This window comes from Etheostoma spectabile, unplaced genomic scaffold, assembly GCF_008692095.1.
Source record: "Etheostoma spectabile isolate EspeVRDwgs_2016 unplaced genomic scaffold, UIUC_Espe_1.0 scaffold00018594, whole genome shotgun sequence".
NCBI lineage: Eukaryota > Metazoa > Chordata > Actinopteri > Perciformes > Percidae > Etheostoma > Etheostoma spectabile.
The window spans coordinates 13,137-36,460 of NW_022604339.1; the positions used below are offsets into that span (position 1 = coordinate 13,137).

Below are 23,324 nucleotides of genomic sequence, written 5' to 3' on the forward strand. Positions count from 1 at the left end.
GTACGGATCCGGATACAGATAATTCATGTGGTAAACAGATACAGATACAGATAACGCTGTACTCGCTCATCCCTAGTGTATATGCATTTATCAAAACAAAAGTTGATGTTTATAAATTTATCAAAACAAAAGTTGATGTGTATATACATTAATTAAAAAGAAAGTTAGTGTTTATGCATTAATCTAAAAGGAAGTTGATGTGTATATTTATTGATCAGTAGACCTTGTGGCACAACGGTAGCGTGTCTGACTCCAGATCAGAAAGTTGTGTGTTCAAATTATGTCGGGATCAAATGTTTAGGGGGGGCAGTAGATCAGTCTGTATGGAATTAGGGGGAACCAGAGGGTTGCTGGTTTAAGTCCCCATGTGGACCAAAGTGTGGGTTGGTGGCTGGAGAGATGCCACTTCACCTCCTGGGCACTGCCAAGTGCTCTGAAGCAAGGCACTGAACCCCCAAACCGCTCAGGGTGTTGGACCACTTCGATATGTCAGTTTAAATAACCCTTTTGTTGTAAGAGAAATAGTTTAATTTGTTATGAATCTATTTTGTAATTTTACACGTGTAAAAATATCAGAAAACATATCGATATTGCAGTTTTCATAATCAATATTGCAATATCACATTTTGTCAATATCGTGCCGCCCTAGTGTGTGTGTGTGTGTGTGTGTGTGTGTGTGTGTGTGTGTGTGTGTGTGTGTGTGTGTGTGTGTGTGTGTGTGTGTTGGGAGTGGGGCTGCTAAATGTCAAGGGCTGGGAGGAGATGGATGCAGAACAACGTGGTAGCAAAGTGTGTGTCTGTGTGTGTGTGTGTGTGTATGAGTGAGAGAGAGAGACAAATAAAAAAAGCTTCAAGTAGACTAATAATATAATCATTTTGTTTCTATAATTAAAATTAAAATATCTGACTTTACTGCCACTATCTGTTTCTGCTTCTCTACCATATTTATAGTGTGTGATTTACAAAATACCAATCATAGCCTACATCACATAAAAAACTACCTCTGTCCCTGTTCTGTTTTTAAAGACACAACATTAGGTTTTTCAATCAGATTGATAGTCAAACTGGAAATGTCCCCGTTTCTCTCCATTTTCAGGGATTATGTTCCCAGTTTTGATCTCGGACGTCTGGTGACTTTATATCATATCAGAATATTCTAGTACTGCCCACTATGAATATTAAAATACGCCTAACCATGTATCCTGTATCATAGCTACATGTATGACCTTTGCAGCAAAAGAACGTGTGAAAATCAGTTTGGTATTCAGTGAGGTTGATTGGTTGTTTAGAGGCTAAAAACAGGTTTAAACTAACTGTCCCTGTTTAAGGCTGTTGGGTGCTAACTCTAGCAGGAGGATAACACGGGGTAGACACCACCGATTGGTTTCATTTCTCTCTCCACTGACAGACCTCCTAATGTACAAACTACAGAGCTACGTGTTGAAATTGACTGGAATTCTCCTTTAAGGAAAAGTCCATCTGCTTTAAAAAGATGTCTTAATGCACCTCTCCATATTTCCTGACATTTGTCGTTACAATCAGATATGTCACTGTAAAAAATAGAATGTTGGCACATGTAGGGAGCTGCGTTGGGAACCGGAGGGTCGCCAGTTCAAGTCCCCATGCGGACCAAATTACAGAGTGTGGTCGGATGCCACTTCACATCCTGGGAACTGCCAGGTACCCCCCCAACCGCTCAAGGCGCTGGTCCAGCTGGTAGCCCACTCCCTCTCACATCTCTCCATTTGTGCTTGAATAGATCCTGAGCGTGTGTGTGTGTATTTCAGGCCTGTGTGTTATTACTAACAAAATGTACACAGAGTGTAAATTGTAATTTCCCCACTGGGGATTTATAAATATTATAGATTAAATTATATTAATCAAAAAGAAAGATGATGTCTGTATGTATTACTCAAAAAGAACGTATAGGCATATAACATATAGGCATATATGCATATGTGTTTATGCCTTAAAAAGAACAGCTATGCATTAATCAAAAAGAAAGTTGATGTGTACATGACCTCGTGGCACAATGGTAGTGCGTCTGACTCCAGATCAGAAGGTTGCGTGTTCAAGTCACGTCGTGGTCAAATGTACATACTGCAGTTCTCTCACGTGTGCATGCATAGGTCCTGCGTGTGTGTATTTCAGCCCTGTGTGTGATTAGTAACCCAGTGTAAATTGTAATTTCCCCACTGAGGATCATTAAATTATATTAATCAATAAGAAAGATGATGTGTATATGCATTAAATGGTGTAGATGGAACATCGTAAGCACCTTTGATCCGCATTAAAGGATCAAAAGCATTCCTTTGATGTGCCAACTTTCTATTTTTTACAGTGACATATCTGATTGGTGGAACTCCCTGTTACCATGGAAAATTTCACTGCACCTGCAAACTCACCAACAGCCCTATTTTATGCTACTTTGACAAATTCTATGCTTTTCAGAATTTACATTTTAAACACAACACATTTTAAGTTTCTAAAAGAAAAGTAACTGTTAAAGAGATTATAAAACATCTATTAAGTTGTTCAAATTCAGCTTCATTAAATTAACCCATTAAGTTTCCGCATAATGCATCAGTACTAATATCAAATTCTATTGGAGGTGCTTTCAGCATATCTTTCATCATTTAACACTTAGGTAAATATATGTATCAGATCCAACTCTGTATCTGAATATTAGGACTGGGATCTGGGTAAAAAATGATATACCCCCCCCCCCCTTCTCTCCTGGTTAGTAGATTTTAATCAAGTATATTTATCAATAAACAATGAAATGAAGAATACAAACGTTCCGATAAATGTGCTAGTTTACTGATATGTATATAAGCAGATTTTAAAAATGATCTGTAAAAAATCTTTCAATGAAAATGAAAATCATTATCTGTAATCACCAATGTGCCAACAAGTATCAAAGAATCAAATCAAAGTTGTTTATTAAACTTATTCAACACTGTTTGCTCAAGTTATCTTAGCTTGCTAGATGAAAATATATAGACAGGGTTGTAACCTAGCAACACTTATTGTTTGTAAGACACCATTTTGTTTTTGATTACTCAATCTTAGGGACATCTCTCAGAGGAAAAAAATGCTGCTAATATTCTGTCTCTGAAAATAACCTCAGGCCCCAGAGGGTTAACCGAAATACAAGTCAGGAATAACTAGAACTGCCAACAGTTATGACGGGTCCAAACCCCCCCCCCCCCCATGCAAGTTGGCCCCAATGACCCGGGGAGCGCACAAAAGTGGAACCAAAGCAAAACAATGGGGGGGGGGGGCAATGTCAGGAAATATGGAGAGGTGCATGTAACAGTATGGATTCAGCCGACTGTTGGCACTAAACAAATGGCTTTCAGCTGAATGTACCGTCCAGTCTCTGCAGTTCATTGACAATTTTAACATTTTCTGGGACCGCAGACATCTTTTTAAAGCAGATGGACTTTTCCTTAAAGGAGAATTCCAGTCAATTTCGACACGTAGCTCTGTAGTTTGTACATTAGGAGGTCTGTCAGTGGAGAGAGAAATGAAACCAATTGGTGGTGTCTACCCCGTGTTATCCTCCTGCTAGAGTTAGCACCCAACAGCCTTAAACAGGGACAGTTTTAAACCTGATTTTATCACTCCAAATCCCCTTTGTGGAAACAAGGACGAGGAGTGAAACACTGACACACACACAATTGTCATGTTGCCAATGTTCGCACACACATGCATGCACGCACACACAGAAACACAGCTAAGGAAATGCACTTAGTTCCATTCCATCAATGTTTTTATTTAAAAATCAAATCCAAACCAAATAAGAGAACTGACAGCAGAACTAGAACATTGACAGAGTTCCAGTACATTTCCATCCAACCCTTTGGAGAGGTAAGTCCCACTCTACAGCAGAGCTAAAACTACTTTTACTGAACTGTATCTGTTTAGTAGAGCTGGATTGTGATGGGGAAGGAGTACATTCACTTCTCTCACATTCTTCTTCAAATGAATAACTTTTTTATCAGTTATGTTCCAACTAGCAGGACAGTAAGAGGTGCTGTGATCAGGAGATGCAAATACACTTTTTCTTTGGGCTCTGTACCAAATTTGGTGAAGTTTGGCCCTTAGGGGGCGCTATCATCACCGTTCATTGGTTTTCTATAAAAAGTCAATGCATTTCAGTGGGAGAATTGCAACATCTCTGCCACAGTAAATGCTATAAACATGAAACCTGTGATAATAGTTTGTCATGCCTCTCTGAGGCAGTTATGACCGTAGACATATAAAAAGCAGACGCCGCATCGACCGCTACTGCCTACTGGCGCTGACGAGCCGCGGGGCCGCCATCTTGGATCGGTCACCAGCTCCACTCAGTGGAACGTGTTTGGCAGGTGCAATGAGGTGTCAGCGCATTTAATACATCATACCTCACTGAATACAGAACTGATTTTCCGCGTTCTTTTGTTGCAAAGGTCATACATGTAGCTATGATACAGAACAGTACTAGAATATTCTGATATGATATAAAGTCACCAGACGTCTGAGATCCAAACTGGGAACATAATCCCTGAAAATGGAGAAACACGGGGACATTTCCAGTTTGACTATCAATCTGATTAAAAAACCTAATGTTGTGTCTTTAAAAACAGAACAGGGACAGAGGTAGTATTTTTATGTGATGTAGGCTATGATTGGTATATGCAAATCACAAATCATAAATATGGTAGAGAAGCAGAAACAGAACAAACAAACAGTGGCAGTAAAGTCAGATATTTTAATAAGTTAGAGAAACAATATGATTATATTATTAGAGTCTACTAGAAGCTTTTTATATTTGTCTCTCTCTATCACTCACACACCCACACACACACACACACACACACACACAAACACAAACACACACACACACACTGTACTACCACGTTGTTCTGTGATTAAAGACAGATTCTCATTTATTGTCCATCTGAACGTTTTCCAACCCGGGAAACGTCACCGTAGTAACGTCATCAGCACCTAATTCCATCTTTCTCATACTAGCTGGAGGCGACTATTGTGTCTTGTGCTCGTGCAAAATCACATTTGATCACACAGCTTATTTGCTATTTGCTTTTAATTCCAATATTCTTTGGAGTTATACTGTAATATTACAGATTACATTGTAATGAAAACTAAAAGTATATTTACGTCCTTAATGTCCTTTATGGAGAAGATTAAGATTCATAGAAGGGTTAGAATGTGTGACATCACACATTCTCTAATGACACTGATATAGAAGGTTTAGTGTGATGTCACAAGCGTGTGACATAACACGTCCTTTCATGACATTCTATGGCTTTGAACACAGACCCTGTATCTTACCGAGAGACACAACCTTTCACTTGAACCCTGTCCTCCATTAAGAGACACATCTTTGTTGGAACAGAGCTCAAAACTCAGAAGACTTCTCTAAACTGCAATACAGCAGTAATAGTACAAAATACTCCAGTACCGCAAGAAATATCGTTAAAATGTATTCAAAAGTATTTTCTGTGGCTATCATGGCAACCAGCGCACGGCTTGAGGACCTGAGAAAAGCCCTTCTGGAGGTCCGAAACCAAAACGAGGAGCTGGTCTCAGTGAATACTGGCCTGCTGGAGGAGAAGGGGAAAATCTTTAAGGCTCTACAGTCAGAAAGATCCATGAGGAAAAACCTAAAGAACCACCAAAAACTCAAGGATGAAGAGATCCGCCTTCTTAAGGAAAGGTTGGTCCAAGACAAAAACCTCACGGAGTCAGTCAGACGCCACTGGAGCTCAGAGTTCAACGGGTTCAATGGATCCATTAAAGAGGAGGACAATAGCAGGGGACAGGCCTGGCAGGACGAGGTCAACTGTGGACGATGAGAATGATAGCCTTAGTACTGCATTTATCTCTCTATTAGATTCTATTGGCTTCTCTCAAAGTGTTCATAAACCGACTCACCGTTTTAACCTCAACCTTGATCTTGTTCTGGTGTATGGTGTTGAAATTGAACATTGGATAGTGTTCCCACAGAATCCCTTTTTATCTGACCACTGTTTGATAACTTTGGAGTTTATACTGCTGAACTACACGTCAGTAGGCAAAAACTTCTATACAAGATGTACTGTAGCCAGGCTAACAGAAGGTCACAGCTCTACTGAGCCAAGTATTCCCATAGCTCTTAGTAGTAACAACTTTATGAGGTTCTTCAATGATAAAATTATAACTATTAGAAGCAAAATTCACCAAGACCTGCCTTTAACTTTCACTGACTTATCTCTAAACTCAGGAACCTTAGAAACAGCTGTAAAACCAGATACATGTTTAGACTGCTTTGCTTCACTTGATCTTTATCAATTTAATTCAATTATTTCTTCATCTAAGCCATCAACCTGCCTCTTAGATCCCATCCCGACTAGGCTACTTAAAGAAGTTTGACCATTAGTCAACACTTCTCTATTAGATATAACCAATCTGTCTTTATTAACAGGCTATGTACCACAGCACTTTAAAGTTGCTGTAATTAAACCTCTTCTGAAAAAGCCAAACCTTGATCCAGATGTTTTAGCCAACTATAGACCTATATCTAACCTTCCATTTCTCTCTAAGATTCTTGAGAAAGCAGTCGCCAAACAGCTGTGGGACTTTCTGCAGAGCAACAGCTTATTTGAGGATTTTCAGTCAGGATTTAGAGTTCATCATAGCACAGAGACAGCACTTGTGAAAATTACTAATGACCTCCTAATTGCATCAGACAAAGGACTTATCTCTGTACTTGTGTTATTAGATCTTAGCGCTGCATTTGATACCATTGACCATCATATCTTATTACAGAGATTGGAACATTTAATTGGCATTAAAGGGACTGCTCTAAGCTGGTTTAAGTCTTATTTATCAGATCGATCTCAGTTTGTTCATGTTAACGATGAATCCTCTGTGCACGCCAAGGTTAGTCATGGAGTCCCACAAGGATCTGTGCTCGGTCCAATCCTGTTCACTTTATATATGCTTCCTTTAGGCAGTATTATAAGGAAACACTCCATAAACTTTCATTGTTATGCAGATGATACTCAGTTATATCTATCAATCAAGCTGGATGAAACTAATCAGTTAGCTAAACTTCAAACGTGCCTTCAGTATATTAAAACCTGGATGACCTGTAATTTTCTAATGTTAAACTCAGATAAAACTGAAGTTATTGCTCTCGGACCCAAGCACCTTCGTGACACATTATCCAAAGATATAGTTACTCTGGATGGCATCACCCTGGCCTCCAGCACCACTGTGAAGAATCTTGGAGTCATCTTTGATCAGGACATGTCCTTTAATTCCCACTTAAAGCAAATTTCAAGGATTGCCTTTTTTCACCTACGTAATATTGCAAAAATCAGGAATATCCTGTCTAAAAATGATGCAGAAAAACTAGTCCATGCATTTGTCACTTCTAGGTTGGATTACTGCAATTCTTTGTTATCAGGCTGCTCGGAAAAGTCCATAAGGACTCTTCAGCTGATCCAGAATGCTGCGGCACGTGTTCTGACGGGAACCAGGAAAAGAGATCACGTTTCTCTTGTTTTAGCTTCTCTGCACTGGCTTCCTGTAAAATTTAGAATAGAATTTAAAATCCTTCTTCTCACCTACAAAGCTCTTCATGGTCAGGCTCCATCTTATCTTAAAGAGCTCATAGTATCTTACAACCCTGCGAGAGCACTACGCTCCCAGAATGCAGGGTTACTGGTGGTTCCTAGAGTAAAGTAGAACGGGAGCCAGAGCATTCAGCTATCAGGCTCCTCTCCTGTGGAACCAGGTTCCAGTTTGGGTCCGGGAGGCAGACACCGTCTCCACATTTAAGAGTAGGCTTAAGACTTTCCTTTTTGATAAAGCTTATAGTTAGGGCATAGAATCGAATATTGTTAGGGAGTAGTAGTTAGTCACATAGTTTTCAGATTTATCTATCATATAATCAAGAATATAATAAAACTAAAGGGAGACTTGGCATACAGCCCGATCTGGTTGGGGAGAGTTCTAGCCCGACCGGGCTGGAGCTCTCTTTACCTTGTCTCTCTTGGTTTTGTTGTAATAGTTTTAGACAGCTGGGGACTTATTTTGATACACTGAGCTCCTCTCTCCTCTATCTTTCTATCTTTTCATTTATGTGCATCCATGTCCCAGAAATGCGTGTTACTAACCTATTTCTGGGGAGTCATTCCCCGGAGTCCTTATGTTCTTTTTTCCCCAGCATGTTCCCTTGGATCAGAGAGGCTCCAAAATCAGGGTAGCAGCTGTCGCCTTGGTCCCGCTCCATGTTCTGTGATGCCATGTTCAACTGCTACACTGCAGTGCCCTGCTACGTCCTGCTACGTCCAGCTACGTCCTGCTGTGCCTTGTAATGCCGCACAGCGTCCTGCTATGCCATGAACTACTACAAAGAACTGCTACAAACTACTAATTTTTTCTATTTTTGTTATTGCCACTCTTCATTAACCCCAACTGGCCCGTCAGACGCCGCCTACCAAGAGCCTGGGTCTGACCGAGGTTTCTGCCTAAAAGGAAGTTTTTCCTCGCCACTGTTGCACTGTTGCTTGCTCTGGAGGAGACTACTAGAACTGTTGGGTCCTTGTAAATTCTGGAGTGTGGTCTATCTGTATAGTGTCTTGAGATAACTCTTGTTATGAATTGATACTATAAATAAAATTTAATTTAATTGAATTGAATTGACTTGCAACACCCTCGGCAGCTCGGACTTGTTTTTGTGCATCGTGCCCACCACGGTGAGGCGCCAGGGTTCTACTCAAGGTTTCTGCCTCTTAACCCTCTGAGCCCGAGACACTCGCCCACGAGTAAAAAAGTACCTCTGATTCATAGTTAAATAACCTTTGAACCATACAAGCGATTTACTCACTTTCGGTTTTGTTTAAATCCTGACGTTTTCGGCTTTACGGCGGTCTTTTCCCTGTCTTTATAGCCTCTACAGGGGATTCTCTATCCAGCCTGGAACTTCAGCCTCTTTGGGCTTTAAATCCATACTGTTATATCCAAGATTGATCCACTTTATGTCCATAATTCATCGCGTTTTGGCTCATTTCTGCCGCTGAATCGTTCGTCTAATCTCTCATCTCCCGCTCTGTGTCTGTCCTGTCTATTTTTCAGGAAGGACATGCCCATATATGGGAGATAAAGGCACCCCTCTTGTATGGAAGGCCAGAGGGGACAAAAATGCCTATTTATTCTATGGAAGGCCAAATAAAGCACTATTTAGACACATATTTGCTTGTATAACATTGCTGTGGGTGTAATATCAATAAATATGACATTATTATGTTATTATTGGCATAAGTAAATGTCATGAGAGCAAAACGTCTTGACTTTTTTGGAAAAAATGCATGTATTTTGTCAACTGTATAAGTTATAATGATTATTTCTTCACAGTGTGACTCCCAAGACATATGAGAAGTGTTTTAGAATGGAAAATGGCTTACTTATATGTCTGTGATATCAATACATATCTGGAAGATTCATGTTCCATTTTATTTATTTATTTATCTTTAAGGCCCTACAACCATTTTTAACATGCAAGTGACCTCAACCCAAATATTCTAATAACCCTAAAAAAAATGATGTTCATATCTTGACTGTAGACAACAGGGTTGATGTTTTACAAGCTTTTTTATAAAAAAAATCCAGATGGAAATTAAACTGTAAAAATGGCCTCAGGGCCCCCACGGTTAAAAGGAAGTTTTTCCTTGCCTTTGTCGCCTAGTGCTTTCTCTTAATGGGAATTGTTGGGTTTCTGTAAATAACATCACAGAGTATGGTCTAGACCTGCTCTTTAATGAAAAGCACAGTGAAACATGTTCATGCGAACATGATTTTTGAGCCTTACCTGATCCAAGGAAACATGCTGGGCGAAAAAAAACACAAGGACTCTGGGGAATGACTCACCAGAGCTAGGTTAGTAACAAGCATTTCTGGGACATGGATACACACAACAGGAAAGACCCCCGGCAGTCTAAAACTATTACAGTGTAACTGAGAGAGACAGGGTAAAGAGAGGAGCCTAGTCGGGCTAGAACTCTCCCCTGCTGGATCGGGCAATACTGCCCTGCCTCCCTCTAGTTTTATTATATTATTAACTATATGGTTAATGAATCTGACGACTACAAAGAGAAGCAGAATAGAGAAGGGGTGCCATGTCTGCAGCTATACACCCACCTCCGCCGGTCTAGACAAACGCTGCGTCCCCTCTGTCAATCCAATTCTTGTGAATGCAATATCTCTGAACGCCTAGAGGGAATCCCTTTAAATATGGCATACAGAACCACTTGCAGTCGCGGATGAACTGATTTTGATGTTGGAGGTCAAAGGTCAAGGTTACTGTTTCATTACGTCTCCAAAACTCTTGTGGTGGTGACCAAATGGTAGACACTCTGAAAGGGTGATGCATCAGGAGATTTTGAAGGGTCAACCTGATTACCATTGTGAGATGAATCATGCTATAACTGCTGTAAAAGTGGGTGACAGTGCTATGAAAAGTAATATTCTCAAGCAAAATCATGTTCTGGCCGTTTCCTGTCCTATTTGACAAATCAACATCCACTACCCTGTCAGTTAAAGCTGACTTTTCAGTGATTTGATTGGTAAGTGATGCGCTGTATTTAGGTTTTAATCATATCCATCGGCTGCCACCACCTGATTGTTGTCTTGTCTTTCACAACTAAACACACCCGAAGCATCTCAGCCGAAAATCACGCTGCACCTCAAAGGACTCTCAAGCACACCCAGCTGTGCTTTTGCAGAAGAGCGCCTTGTTTTCTTTTAGCTTGGTAGAAGGCTTTAGCTCATGACAAGGTAAACAGATTGCACCGTTGTGCTACTCATTAGTGTGTCCACTTCAGTTATGTATTGAAGCACATCCTTAGAGCTAATGGCCCTCATTTATTAACCTAACGTACGACAGGCTTTACGTGAGATTCATGAATCCTGTCGTAAGAGGATTTCTGCGCTCATATCTAGCCTACCTGTTTCTTTTGTTTCATGTTATGTCTTGGCAAGAAGTATTATGCTTTTGGGTCGTCCGTCCAGCTCTACATCAGAATCAGAAATTCTTGATTGAGCCCTGAAGGGAAACTCTGGAAAAAATCTTCTCCTTCGAGCCAGATTTGAACCAGCGACCTAAGGATTTCAGCATTATGCCTCTACAGTCCTCCACTCTACCAACTGAGCTATTGAAGGGAGCTAGGACATATACACACACTTCCTATTCTTGTGAATGTGATAACACAGGACCCCCTGGAGGGACTTTCAGTGATAGAGAGCGTTTTCAGTCTCAAAGCCCAGATGTACAACAAGATTTGAAGTAAACATTGTATTGCCCAGCGATGGTGGTATAGTGGTGAGAAGAGCTGCCTTCCAAGCAGTTGACCTGTGTTCGATTCCCAGCCATTGCAGTAGCTTTCTTGTGAGTGATGTTACTTGCTTTTTTCTTTTTACAAGAAGACAGCAGAAAGGTTACTTGAGGTTAAAACCCTCTGCTGTGACTCATGTTTGCACTTGCTGAGCAGACAACCTTACAACTGTATGTTTTTGGCCTTGCTACAAAAGACATGGAAAGCAGAGCTAAAGAGATTAAGACTTGTTTTGCGTTAATGGCCGATTTGTGCAAACAAAAGGTGGATACAGATTATCTTGGGCGTAGGGTTTGGCGATTTTAGTACCCCTAAAGTGTCTGCCGGTGCTTAGCATTTTTAGCACCACACTCAAACAATCTGAGCTAACCGGCCTGCTTTTTAACTGTTTAAAAAGAACAGATGTCCAGAAACAATTAAGGCCAAATTGAGCAAAATTGGCAGAGTTCCGGATGAGCTGGATGAGTTGTACACTTTGGCAATTCTGGCAATTCTTTCAGACACTGTTGTATCATGTAAGTAAACTGCACAAGTCTTTAAAAAGAAATGTGGCTGTTTTTCATGCAGGTTTGCATTATAACAATGCAGGTGCTATCTCTAAATGAACAATGGGCAACCTACATCCATCTTGATAGCACCCAAATCTCTGTGCTGATCTCCCTGCTTGGATGGCAAGTCATCTGGTGGATTTTTCCTGTCAAGAGGAAGCGGATCAAGAGGGAGAGTTGTTTTATTGTACTCACCAGCAATAAAGTTTATTTGTCTAGAGCCGTAAAATTGCATTAGGTTATCCACGTTTTCAGCAAAAAAAAATACCACAGCTCAAGTCCCTGGTAAGCGAACAGCTTGATTGTGGGATATGTATGAAGTGCTCACTATTGTTATCTGTCATGCAGGTTTGCAGGATGTTCACAGTCTGCTAGTGGCCATGATGAGTTGTGACTTTGAGCTTTTTAACCGTTTTGGCCAATTTAGCCAATTTTCAACCAGTTTGTGCAATAACATTTGGTGTTCTCAGGCATTGTGCAAATCGTGGTCTACCCTCCTGCTGTCCAGAAGACCGTAATCATGGCAACAGCTTTTTGGTCTTCATTTACTTGCACTTTAATTTGTAGTTCAGGAGATTGTTTTTCCCACAGTCCTCTATTTTAGAAGCCTGGGTAGCTCAGTCGGTAGAGCATCAGACTTTTAATCTGAGGGTCCAGGGTTCAAGTCCCTGTTCAGGCGTAGAGTTGCACATTCTGCTAGATGAGTTGTCCATTTGACATGCCTGTATGGACATGGATAAATTCAGATACTATCATACCATGTGTGTTCCAAGCAGGTTTGTATCATAACAATGTTGCTGGTAATTCTAAATGAACAATGGGCAACCTATATCCATCTTGCTAGCACCCAAATCTCTGTACTCATCTCCCTGCTTGGATAGTAGGTCCAAGGACAAGGACCATTTATGTTCTATAAACCTTTTCATTGGTTTGCTACCACTATAATTCCTTGTATTGTATCAATCTCAGAAATAACCTAAGAATGACAAATTCCATTTATGTGCTTGTGCCAGTGTTCAACCACCTGTCACTGTATTTTTAGCAACAGTTGTGTTTTTTGTTTTTTTAAAACACCTGCCCCATGTGAGGGTTGAACTCACAACCTTCAGATTATGAGACTGACGCGCTGCCTACTGCACCAACGAGGCTATGAAAGGCATTGCAATGGTTCGCAAAATTTCAGAAAAACTAACAATTTGGTTGTCAATCTTAATAAAAACAATGTATGGTACATGGTATGGTAAAAACAATGTAATGTATACAATGTATACAAAGGCTAAGATCAACACTAGATGCTTTGTCATGACCCCATGAAAAGGGGAGACAAAAGTCTGTGTGCAAAGGTTGCATACATGTATGCATGGTGTATGCATGGATGAGTGTGAGGTATGGTGTCAGCGATTTATGCTGGACAGTGTAAAACTAACAAAGATGAGCGGGAGAGGTGCTGGACTGAGAGACCTCTAGGGCAATCACAGATGCACAACCAATAATAAAACACTAGTGAGTGAATAAGTTCAGAAAATGAAGAACATTGTTCAGAAAGCTTAATGAAGCTTCATATGACCATAACTATTAACCACCTGAACCTGGTAAAAGATATGAGGTACTCCTGCATAGCTAGCCAGTGATTTACCTCCTGTAGGTGGTGGTCGGCATGCCAACGAGGCTTGGAAATTTGCAGATGGTGATTCAGAGGAGATGTAACAGTTTAAAGTGTAAAGTAACTTAATTTTCTAAATTGTCCACCTACAGTGCCAACGAGAGCTCTTCTCTAATATTACCGGGTATGCAATAGCTATTCAACTTTAGAAGGTATTGTTGATCTCAGAAACAACGATAGATGACACCATCTTATCACAACGCCCATGTTTGTGTTTCTTCAAAGTTTGCAAAAACATTCATCTGAACTCGCAAATCAATTGATGAGATTTTGGAGGTCAAAGGTTCAATGTCAAGGTGACTCTGCCCTCATGTCTGTCCATCCGATTCTTGTGAATGCAATATCCCTGAACGCCTAGAGGGAAGCACTTTAAATTTAAAATACATAACCACTAGGAGTCGCGGATGAACTGATTTCGATTTTGGAGGTCAAAGGTCAAGGTTACTGTTTCATTACGTCTCCTGAACTGTATATGTATTTTTCCTGAACTGGTGATGGGGATGGTTTGAGCTGTAAAGCCTCAGTGGCCTAATGGATAAGGCACTAGCCTCCTAAGCCAGGGATTGTGGGTTCAAGTCCCATCTGGGGTGAATTTCAGCAGAGTGGCACAATGGAGCCAAAGGTTGATGGATTGAAACCATCCTCTGCTAACTCTGATTTCCATGGTGAGATGATATAACTGCTGGAAAAGTTGTTGACAGCCCGTGAAAAGTGGCAAGTCATGTTCTGGCAGATAAAAAAATTGACATCCACTACCCTGTCAGGATCCTGTAGTAATGCTGACTTTCCAGTGATGTGGTTGGGCTGTCTACAGGTTTTGATCATATCCATCGGTTGCATGGATGGGACATCAATACCCCGGTTCTATCACCTGATCGCTGTCTTGTCTTTGTCGTTCGACGACTATTTGGGCTCACACACCTTAACACACCCGAAGCATCTCAGCCTAAAATCATGCTCATCATCAAAGGGTTCTCAAGCACTCCCAGCTGTGCTTTTGCAGAAGAGCGCCTTGTTTTCTTTTAGCTTGGGAAAAGGCTTTAGCTTATGACAAGGTAAACAGATTGCACCATTGTGCTACTCATTAGCGTGTCCACTTCAGTTATGTATTGAAGCACATCCTTAGAGCTAATGGCCCTCATTTATTAACCTAACGTACGACAGGCTTCACGTGAGATTCATGAAACGTTCGTATCACACCAATCAGAGCGTAAGAATGATCGTACATTGATAAATGCAGCGGCTAGAAACGATTGTAATTTAAATATCACGCCCCAATATATTCTCAGTTTTGAGGCCTCGCCTCTATTATTTATGACATGGCCAGACATAATCCGGCTAAGAAGCGGCACTTTTCAGAGGTGGGGATTTAAAGCCTGGCATCCCAGGTGCTCTGGTGCAGCCAGATACCACCAGGCCCAGGGGAATATGCCGCCTAAGAAAAATGCAATCCTACCCGATGAGAAGAATAAACATTGTGAAAATAACGAAAATATGAATACATTAAACATATACAGGCATTGAACATATTGCTGCAGTCTCAGTCTTTGGATGGTATAGGTAGCTCCCCGTCAGACTTAATTTACTATATAATAATTTTCGAGACAGGTCCTACTGAAGATCTGTTGGATCAGTCAGGATGGCCGAGCGGTCCAAGGCGCTGCGTTCAGGTCGCAGTCTCCACTGGAGGCATGGGTTCAAATCCCACTTCTGACAACTAGTATTTTCATTTGGAACTAATGTCTAAGAGTTGATATTGGGAATAAAGAACTTAGCAGTTCTTTGTATTTAAGAGGACATGAATGTGCATGAGAAACGCAATTCCAAGTGCAGTCTTTTGTGAGCATCTTTATTGTCAACACATGTAAAGTTCCTTAGGGGCCCGTAGTGGATGAAATGGTAAAACATTTGGCCCTGGATGCATAGAATTCCTGCCATATTGAGCGACAAAGTTTGGGTGTCCTGAAAAAAGGGTCTTGAACTCTATCTCGCCGACCTCTTTTTTTTACTGTTTCTTGTTATGTCACGGCAAGAGGTATTATGCTTTTGAGTCGTTTGTCCATCTCTACATCAGAATCAGAAATAAAAAAAACATCAGACATATGCAGTCTCTGTGGCGCAATAGGTCAGCACAGTCAGCTGTTAACTGAAAGGATGGTGGTTCAAGTCCACCCAGGGACGTTTGTTGCTTAAATAATCTGGAGTGAGCCAACTCTGGGATTTATCCTTCTTCAGGAGACTATAGAGCAGCCTGAAGATAACCCAAGTGGCCTTATGTCTATCAGAAGATACAGTTCTGGAAACCATGTACATATTAATCTTTACAGTCATCAGAGATGGGAAGTAACGAAGTACAAATACTTTGTTGACAAAATAACGAAGTACAAACACTTCATTACTGTACTCAAGTAGATTTTGCGGATATTTTTACTTTACTCTTTATTTTTTTTGGCGACTTTTTACTTTTACTCCTTACATTTTACCACAATATTGGTACTTTGTACTCCCTACATTTTACAAAATTGGCTTGTTACTTTAGTTTTGTGCTAAAGGTCGTCTATCAGGTGTGATTTGGAGTCCATGTCGGAGAATAGCGAGGACACGCGCCTCACACCACGAGCAGGCGCGCACGGCACACGGAGACAAAAGTGAGAGAAAAGAAAAAGAGCTGTCTGGAGGATAATCAGTTGAGATCGTGTGCGTCTTTGAGAACTGCAAGTCATATAACTGATGTTGTCAGTTCATGTAAGCCTGTTGTTGTATTGGTCTGTAGTTCTGGTACATTTAAAAGTTAGCTTGTTTACGTTCTTCTACTGTTGGCTAGGTTACACCTGGCTGTTGATTCGATATAATGGCGATTGTTGAACGTCCTTGCTCATTAAGATAATGTAATTAGTAGTTGGTTTATTGTTATTATTTACTAGCATATATGATTCCTATACATTGTGTATGGTAGCCTTTACAATGTTGTTTATTTCATTTATTACCACACACACATTCATAGTAGAGCTGCCCCCCCATGTTTATACTGATGATTGATTGTAATAAAGCAGTAACAGAGAGTTGTCTCCGTCTGTGTTTTAACAGACACACCTGGGCCGAAGTTGGAAACCACAATCAGCTTTAAATCCAGTTCTAATCTAGTCCTCACTAAATTTCAAATAATTTCCCTGGAGTTACCATTACAAAATGTAATCTAATTAAATTGGAACATACACAGACTTCTCACAAAATCACACTTGAATTCATATCTTGCTACTCGGTCAGAATCTTATTAACCTGGAGTCCCAGTCTCTGTCAACATAAATAGGCTATATGTTTATATATGTTTTAGACCTATTGGCAGACGGCCATTTAAAATGTAGGCAATGGCATATAAAGAATAAAGAATAAAGAGTCTATTCTCCATGTCCACTGTAGTTTCTCAGTGTGCTCTCTAGTAACATCTGTCTGGTCCAGGGAGCTTTGTCATTCATAAGGCTACTTTTACTTTTATATTTTAAGTATATTGCTAAGCCTGTACAGATGGAGGAGAGATGAAATGTGTCAGTAATATAGGAGATTGTTGGCTGGAAGTATGGAGATACTAATATGCATTACTTAAAAGGAGAAAACTAAAAATATTCTATGGTCATGTAAGTATGTGTTTTCCAAGCATTCTGCAGGTGAATATAGAGCAGCCCAAAGATAACCCAAGTGGCCTTACCTTTATCTGAAGGTACAGTTCTGAAAACCATGTACTGTACATATTAATCTTTACGGTCATTGGTATGCAGGTCACGTGATGTAATACAAGCAAATACATAAGGCCAGACAGAGACAAAAAGTGAGAGAAAAGAAAAAGAGACTAGCTGTCTAAAGGATAACCAGTTGAGATTGTGTGCGTCTTTGAGAACTGTAAGTCATATAACTCATGTTGTCAGTTCATTTAAAATAATGAGGAAGAATTTGACAAATCAAAATCAAGTCCAGGAACTTATTCTTTCAAACATCACACCTGAGTCTCTCAAGTCCTGACCATTCCCTGACCAGGAATCGAACCCGGGCCGCGGCGGTGAGAGCGCCGAATCCTAGCCACTAGACCATCAGGGAGTCACATCTATCAAATTTATCTTTGTAGATGTGAGTTTTCTTTTCACTTACTGGAATGACTCATATTGTTTTAGGCGAGGAATGGCGCCTGGCTAGAGCTTCAGAAGGCAGGCCATGACAGATTACACATCTGTCACATAGTCAGTTTGTAGTCTTAAATACCAAGTCTCTTGCTGTTCCTTGACTAGTCGGCCACCCCTGCTTTGCATCGCTCCAGGTATGTAGAAAAAAAATCTGTTATGCACCTTTGCATTGCGCTAAAATGTCAAAATTTGGACCTGAATCCAACAATAACATTACTTGACACTCACATACATTGGTTTTCAGTTAAAAATGTTGGTTAGGGGTTTAGTTACTGCTTGAAAAAATGAAAAGAATTGTTATTGAGATGGAGGCAGATGAAATGTTTATGACCCATCAATGATGACAAAAGGATACATACACTGTCTGGGTCTGATTTAAAGGAAATGGTACTCTTTAAAACGTTAAACTAATGAGGAAGAATTTGACAAATCAACGAAAAACTTGCTCTTTTAAATCTGGGATGTAATCAGGGAGTTACATCTATCAAATTTAATTTAACATATTGTTGGTAATATTGTTTTAGGCAAGAAATGGCTCATGGCTAGAGATTTAGAAGGCAGTGGTGCAAAATGCAAAACTGCCTGTTTCGATTTAATTACATGGTAATAATACAAAAACAGAGGTGTAGTGATTACTTGGAAATGCTTCAGGTAGTTTCTGAAATAAAAAACATGAATCAGTGGTGGAAAATGCAAAACTGTTTCTATTTTATTACGTAGTACTATTACAGTGACAGAGGTGTAGTGATTACCTGGAAATACTTCCGGTAGTTACTGTCAAACAACCATGAATCAGTGGTGGAAAATGCAAAACTGCCTGTTTCAATTTTATTATATGGTAATATTAGAATAACAGAGGTGCAGAGATTAGAGGTGCAGAGATTACCTGGAAATACTCACCATGAAATATGTCTTGTCCTTCACGTACGTAACGCTGTGCAATCTGACCAGCAGCTAAACACCTTCCACCATCAAGCACTGGCGACCGGGATCCTTGTAACACGTTTATTTGAGTAACAAAGGGTGAAACTGGGAGAAAACACAATGACCAGTTACTTAGATAGTAATGAGTCACAGATATTAAACAAAGATAATTGTAAAAACAATATAACTACACAACAGGCTAGCAAAAATGTAAGATGAAATAAAGAAACACGTAATGTATTGTTATACAGTGTACGTAGTATAACCTATGTTGGGTATCTAAATAAACTAAGATATACTTACATGAGGCATTACCCAAGATAAAAGTGGCAAACTAGCTTACTGAAGTATACCGTCAGTTAGGGCTGAACAATATTGTGTTTTAGCATCAACATCGCGATGTGCGCATGCGCGAAAGTCACATTGCAGGACGTTAATAAAAATGTAATTTAAAATGCACGCATTATACCCATTGATGGCGGTCCGTCCGTGGCTGCAAGACCTGGAGATCACCGCCAGTGTTTTAGTTTGACTGTTTAAAGTGTTAGGATAATTAAAATGTATTTATTTATAAGCGGTGTTAGTTTGCTAACGCTAGCCTGCTAATCCACCAACACTAGTGGTGAGCGGGTCTGAAGCTATCCATGTCCGTCAGCAGCTGCAGGACCTGGAGCTCACCGCCAGTGTTTCAGTTTGACTGTTAAAAAGTGTTGAGATAATTAAAAAGTATTTGTTTAGAAGCAGGCTGGCTGCTAGTTAGCTAACGCTAGCTTCCATGCTACATAAATAAGCCGGACAGAGTTGTCCCTCACAGAAAAAAACACAGGTAAAATTAAAAAACACTGCATAAGCTTTGCTACTGTGTGTTCATTTAAATATAGGTACACCTACATGTAGGGTGACGAGATTGCAATATAAGCCTGTATATTAATATTAGGACTATCCATATGTCAAGGGTGTATATTTTCATTAGGCGGTGCAGTACAGCCCGATCCAGCAGGGGAGAGTTCTAGCCCAACCAGGCTCCTCTCTTTACATTGTAAGCCTCACTGGGTGTCCAAACTAAAATGATAAGAGGCAACTTGGTAGACTCCTTACTGATGTTTATATCTGTACTCACAATGCCCTTTTTTTTAAAACACCAGCCAATCACAAGTCTTACATGTGAATAATCAATGTGTGAGTAATCAGGGAGCTCAAATAAAAGATAGTTGCAAGGTCTACCAAATGTTTAACTTTACTACCCGTAAGCTGTTGGAACCTTGGTTGCCACAGGTTCCCAAATCTCCCCTCAAAATGTCAATCACAGACACTGAAGCGTGCTGGGCCCATAACCCAGAGGTTGAGGGATTGAAACCATCCTCTTCTAATTCCTGTGCTTTGTATCAGTATCAAGTCTATTTCCAGTCTGTTGATGTTTAACAAAGCATCTGATGTTGCAAGTGTCTGAAGTGAAATGTCTCCACCTGCTGAAGAGTAAACTTAATGGCATGTTGAGATTATTTCATCCATAAAAAAAGAAACTACAGTGCTCATACTCCTTTATTCCCGCTGTAACACCCATAAAAACTGGAGTGTAATACAGTAAATATACTACACTACAGGTAATAAATACTGTAAATAGAAACTGTAAAACATGTACGTTCAAAGTCCTTGTTGTGCTGTCTACCAGTCAGATTACCACAGGAGGTAATATCTGTTGCAGCTCTTTTAAAGACTCAACCATAATACCTGCTGGAGATGCCAGGTCCTCATACATGTAAAGCATGAGCTCTACCACTGAGCTACATCCCCTGAAGATTTTGAAATTCTTTTGACTTTTTTCTGAGATAGACTTAGACTTATCTTTATTAATCCTTTTGGGATGACTCCCGCAAGGAAATTGAAATATGCGGTGGCTTGAAATCAAACCTGGGCAAAATGCTTGCACTGCTACGATATAAATCATAGTTGAAAAGTAACAAACCTGTTGCCTTTCTGCTGGACAATACAACGTTCACTGCAAATCTTGTAACACAGATTGATAAGAAATACATTGGTGGAGACTGGTTGCTTCCAGTAGTTATGAGATAACACAATATTGTTTATGAAAGCACATCTGCGATTTGGAATACTTTGATGTGTCATTGGTTTGCTACCACTCTTAAAAAACAGCGCTCGTTGTCGGCAGGATTCGAACCTGCGCGGGGAGACCCCAATGGATTTCTAGTCCATCGCCTTAACCACTCGGCCACAACAACGTAATAAGCAGTGCTAGGACTGTTTGCAGAAATGTTCCTGTAGCACCTCAACACACCATATAATGCCTAAACTGCACTTGCAAAATAGCAGGGTGTTCAAATACTTATTTTCCTCACTGTATGATTCCTATGCATTGTGTATGGTAGCCATTACAATGTTATTTATTTATTTTATTACCACACACACAGCCTTAGCAGAGCTAACCCCCCCCCCCCCCCCCCCCCCCATCTTTATCCTGATGCTTGATTGTAACAAAGCATCAACAGAGAGAAGTTGACTCCGTTGGTGTTTTAACAGACACACCTGGGCCAAATTGAAAACCAGATTCAGCTTTAAATCTTTTTAAATCCTAATCTAGTCCTCATTAAGTTTCAAATAATTTCACAGGAGTTAGTTATTATTTTTGATCATCAATAACAAATTGAATCTAATTGGATGGGAACATACACAGACTTCTCACAAAATCCCACTTGAATTCATATCTTGCTACTCGGTCAGAATCTTATTAACCTGGAGTCCCAGTCTCTGTCACAAGAAATAAGTTATATGTTTTATATATGTTTTAGGCCTATTGGCAGACAGACATTTAAAATGTAGGCAATGGCAAATAAAGAATAAAGAATAAAGAGCCTTTTGCTGTCTGCGCTCAGCTTCAAACAACAATGTTAAAAACAACAGACAAAGCCAGAAATCTTGGTGTAGTCATGGACTCAGACCTGAACTTTACCAGCCACATTAAGACAATAACAAAGTCAGCCTACTATCACCTTAAGAATATATCAAGGGTTAAAGGACTTATGTGTCAACAGGATTTGGAAAAACTGGTCCATGCCTTTATCTTCAGTAGACTTGACTACTGTAACGGGGTCTTTACAGGTCTCCCTAAAAAATCAATCAGACAGCTACAGCTGATTCAGAACGCTGCTGCTCAGGTCCTCACTAAGACCAAGAGACTGGATCACATCACTCCAGTTCTGAAGTCTTTACACTGGCTTCCTGTGTCTCAAAGAATTGATTTCAAAGTACTCTTGCTAGTTTATAAATCACTTAACGGTTTAGGTCCAAAATATATTTCTGATCTGCTACTACACTATGACCCCCCCAGACCTCTCAGGTCATCTGGGACAGGTCTACTTTCTGTCCCCAGAGTCAGAACTAAACAGGGTAAAGCAGCTTTCAGTTTCTATGCTCCTCATATCTGGAATAAACTCCCAGAAACCTGTAGATCCGCTGCTACTCTCGGTTCTTTTAAATCAAGGCTGAAGACCTTCCTTTTTGATGCTGCCTTTCTTTAAATGACTGCTCATTTCTTTAAATTTATTATGCTGCACTGTAACTTTTATTCTTGTGTTTTATGTGTCTATTTTTTTTAACTGTCTATTCATGTGTTTTACCGGTTTTTAATGCTTATGATTTTTAACTGTTTTTACTAGTGTTTTATCTGTTTAACTGATTTTGTGTAAAGCACTTTGAATTGCCCTGTTGCTGAAATGTGCTATACAAATAAAGCTGCCTTGCCTTTTCTCAATGTCCACTGAAGTTTCTCAGCGTGCTCTCTAGTAACATCAGCAAGGCTACTTTTACTTTCATACTTTAAGTAAATTTCCAAGCCTGTACTTTGTTACTTGTATTTGAGTAAAGAAGTTAAATCAGTACTTCTACTTTTACCAGAGTATTTGTTAACACAATTAAGTCTACTTCTACTTGAGTACGGGAAGTGAGTACTTTGAACACGTAACTTCATCCGTCTTTGCTGTTGCATTGCGTTAACAAATAACTACGTTTGTGTAAAGTAATCGACAGGCTTTATGCCCAGGTTGAGTAGGGAGGGAAATGTAATGCATACCCCTACGTTTTTTCTTCTTTTAATATTTATCATGAAACGAGGAAGCGGTATAGAGCCCTAGTAAACAAAAAGTGAGAAAAACAGCAGTGAGAGAAACAAATCAAGGGACTGGAGAGCAGGAAGAGGGAGAGCCAGAGGAGGAGGAGGAGTTTGGAGAGAGGGCATGTGATGAAAGTGAGGGCTCTGACACAGAGAGGGATATTCCAGAGGGTGAGGAAGATGAAGAAGAGAGTGAGGAGGAAGAAAACATAAATGGGACAGAGGGAGGAACAGCCAGAGGGACAGCAAGTGGATCCATGTGGATCAAGTACTGCACCATCAGGTTTGTGATGAAGAAGGTTCTTACTATTTTCAAAGCAGTGCAATTACACTTTCATTGTAGGTCTGCTGTGTGTCCTTAAAATGGGGCTTTCTGCTGTAAAATTATTTTTTTTGTGTGAATATGGCTCTGTTTCTTTTTTTTCTTGGCCTACATTTTGAAATGCATGCAGGTATACATGCATACAGTGGTGTGCATGCGTTTAGGAATTTGCCATTGTC

General features: G+C 40.1%; 5 non-coding genes across 5 annotated transcripts; 3 read left to right on the forward strand and 2 right to left on the reverse strand.

Annotated features, from left to right (window-relative positions):
- The first annotated feature begins 2,018 nt into the window (after positions 1 to 2,018).
- Positions 2,019 to 2,090, forward strand: trnaw-cca (transfer RNA tryptophan (anticodon CCA)). Its single transcript has one exon. It is a non-coding gene; the product is annotated as a tRNA-Trp (tRNA).
- Positions 2,091 to 12,541: 10,451 nt separating this feature from the next.
- On the forward strand, positions 12,542 to 12,614 carry trnak-uuu (transfer RNA lysine (anticodon UUU)). The gene has a single exon. It is a non-coding gene; the product is annotated as a tRNA-Lys (tRNA).
- Positions 12,615 to 14,115: 1,501 nt separating this feature from the next.
- Positions 14,116 to 14,188, forward strand: trnar-ccu (transfer RNA arginine (anticodon CCU)). Its single transcript has one exon. It is a non-coding gene; the product is annotated as a tRNA-Arg (tRNA).
- Positions 14,189 to 17,618: 3,430 nt separating this feature from the next.
- trnae-cuc (transfer RNA glutamic acid (anticodon CUC)) lies at positions 17,619 to 17,690 on the reverse strand. The gene has a single exon. It is a non-coding gene; the product is annotated as a tRNA-Glu (tRNA).
- Positions 17,691 to 20,855: 3,165 nt separating this feature from the next.
- On the reverse strand, positions 20,856 to 20,937 carry trnas-aga (transfer RNA serine (anticodon AGA)). Its single transcript has one exon. It is a non-coding gene; the product is annotated as a tRNA-Ser (tRNA).
- Between the last annotated feature and the right edge of the window lie 2,387 nt (positions 20,938 to 23,324).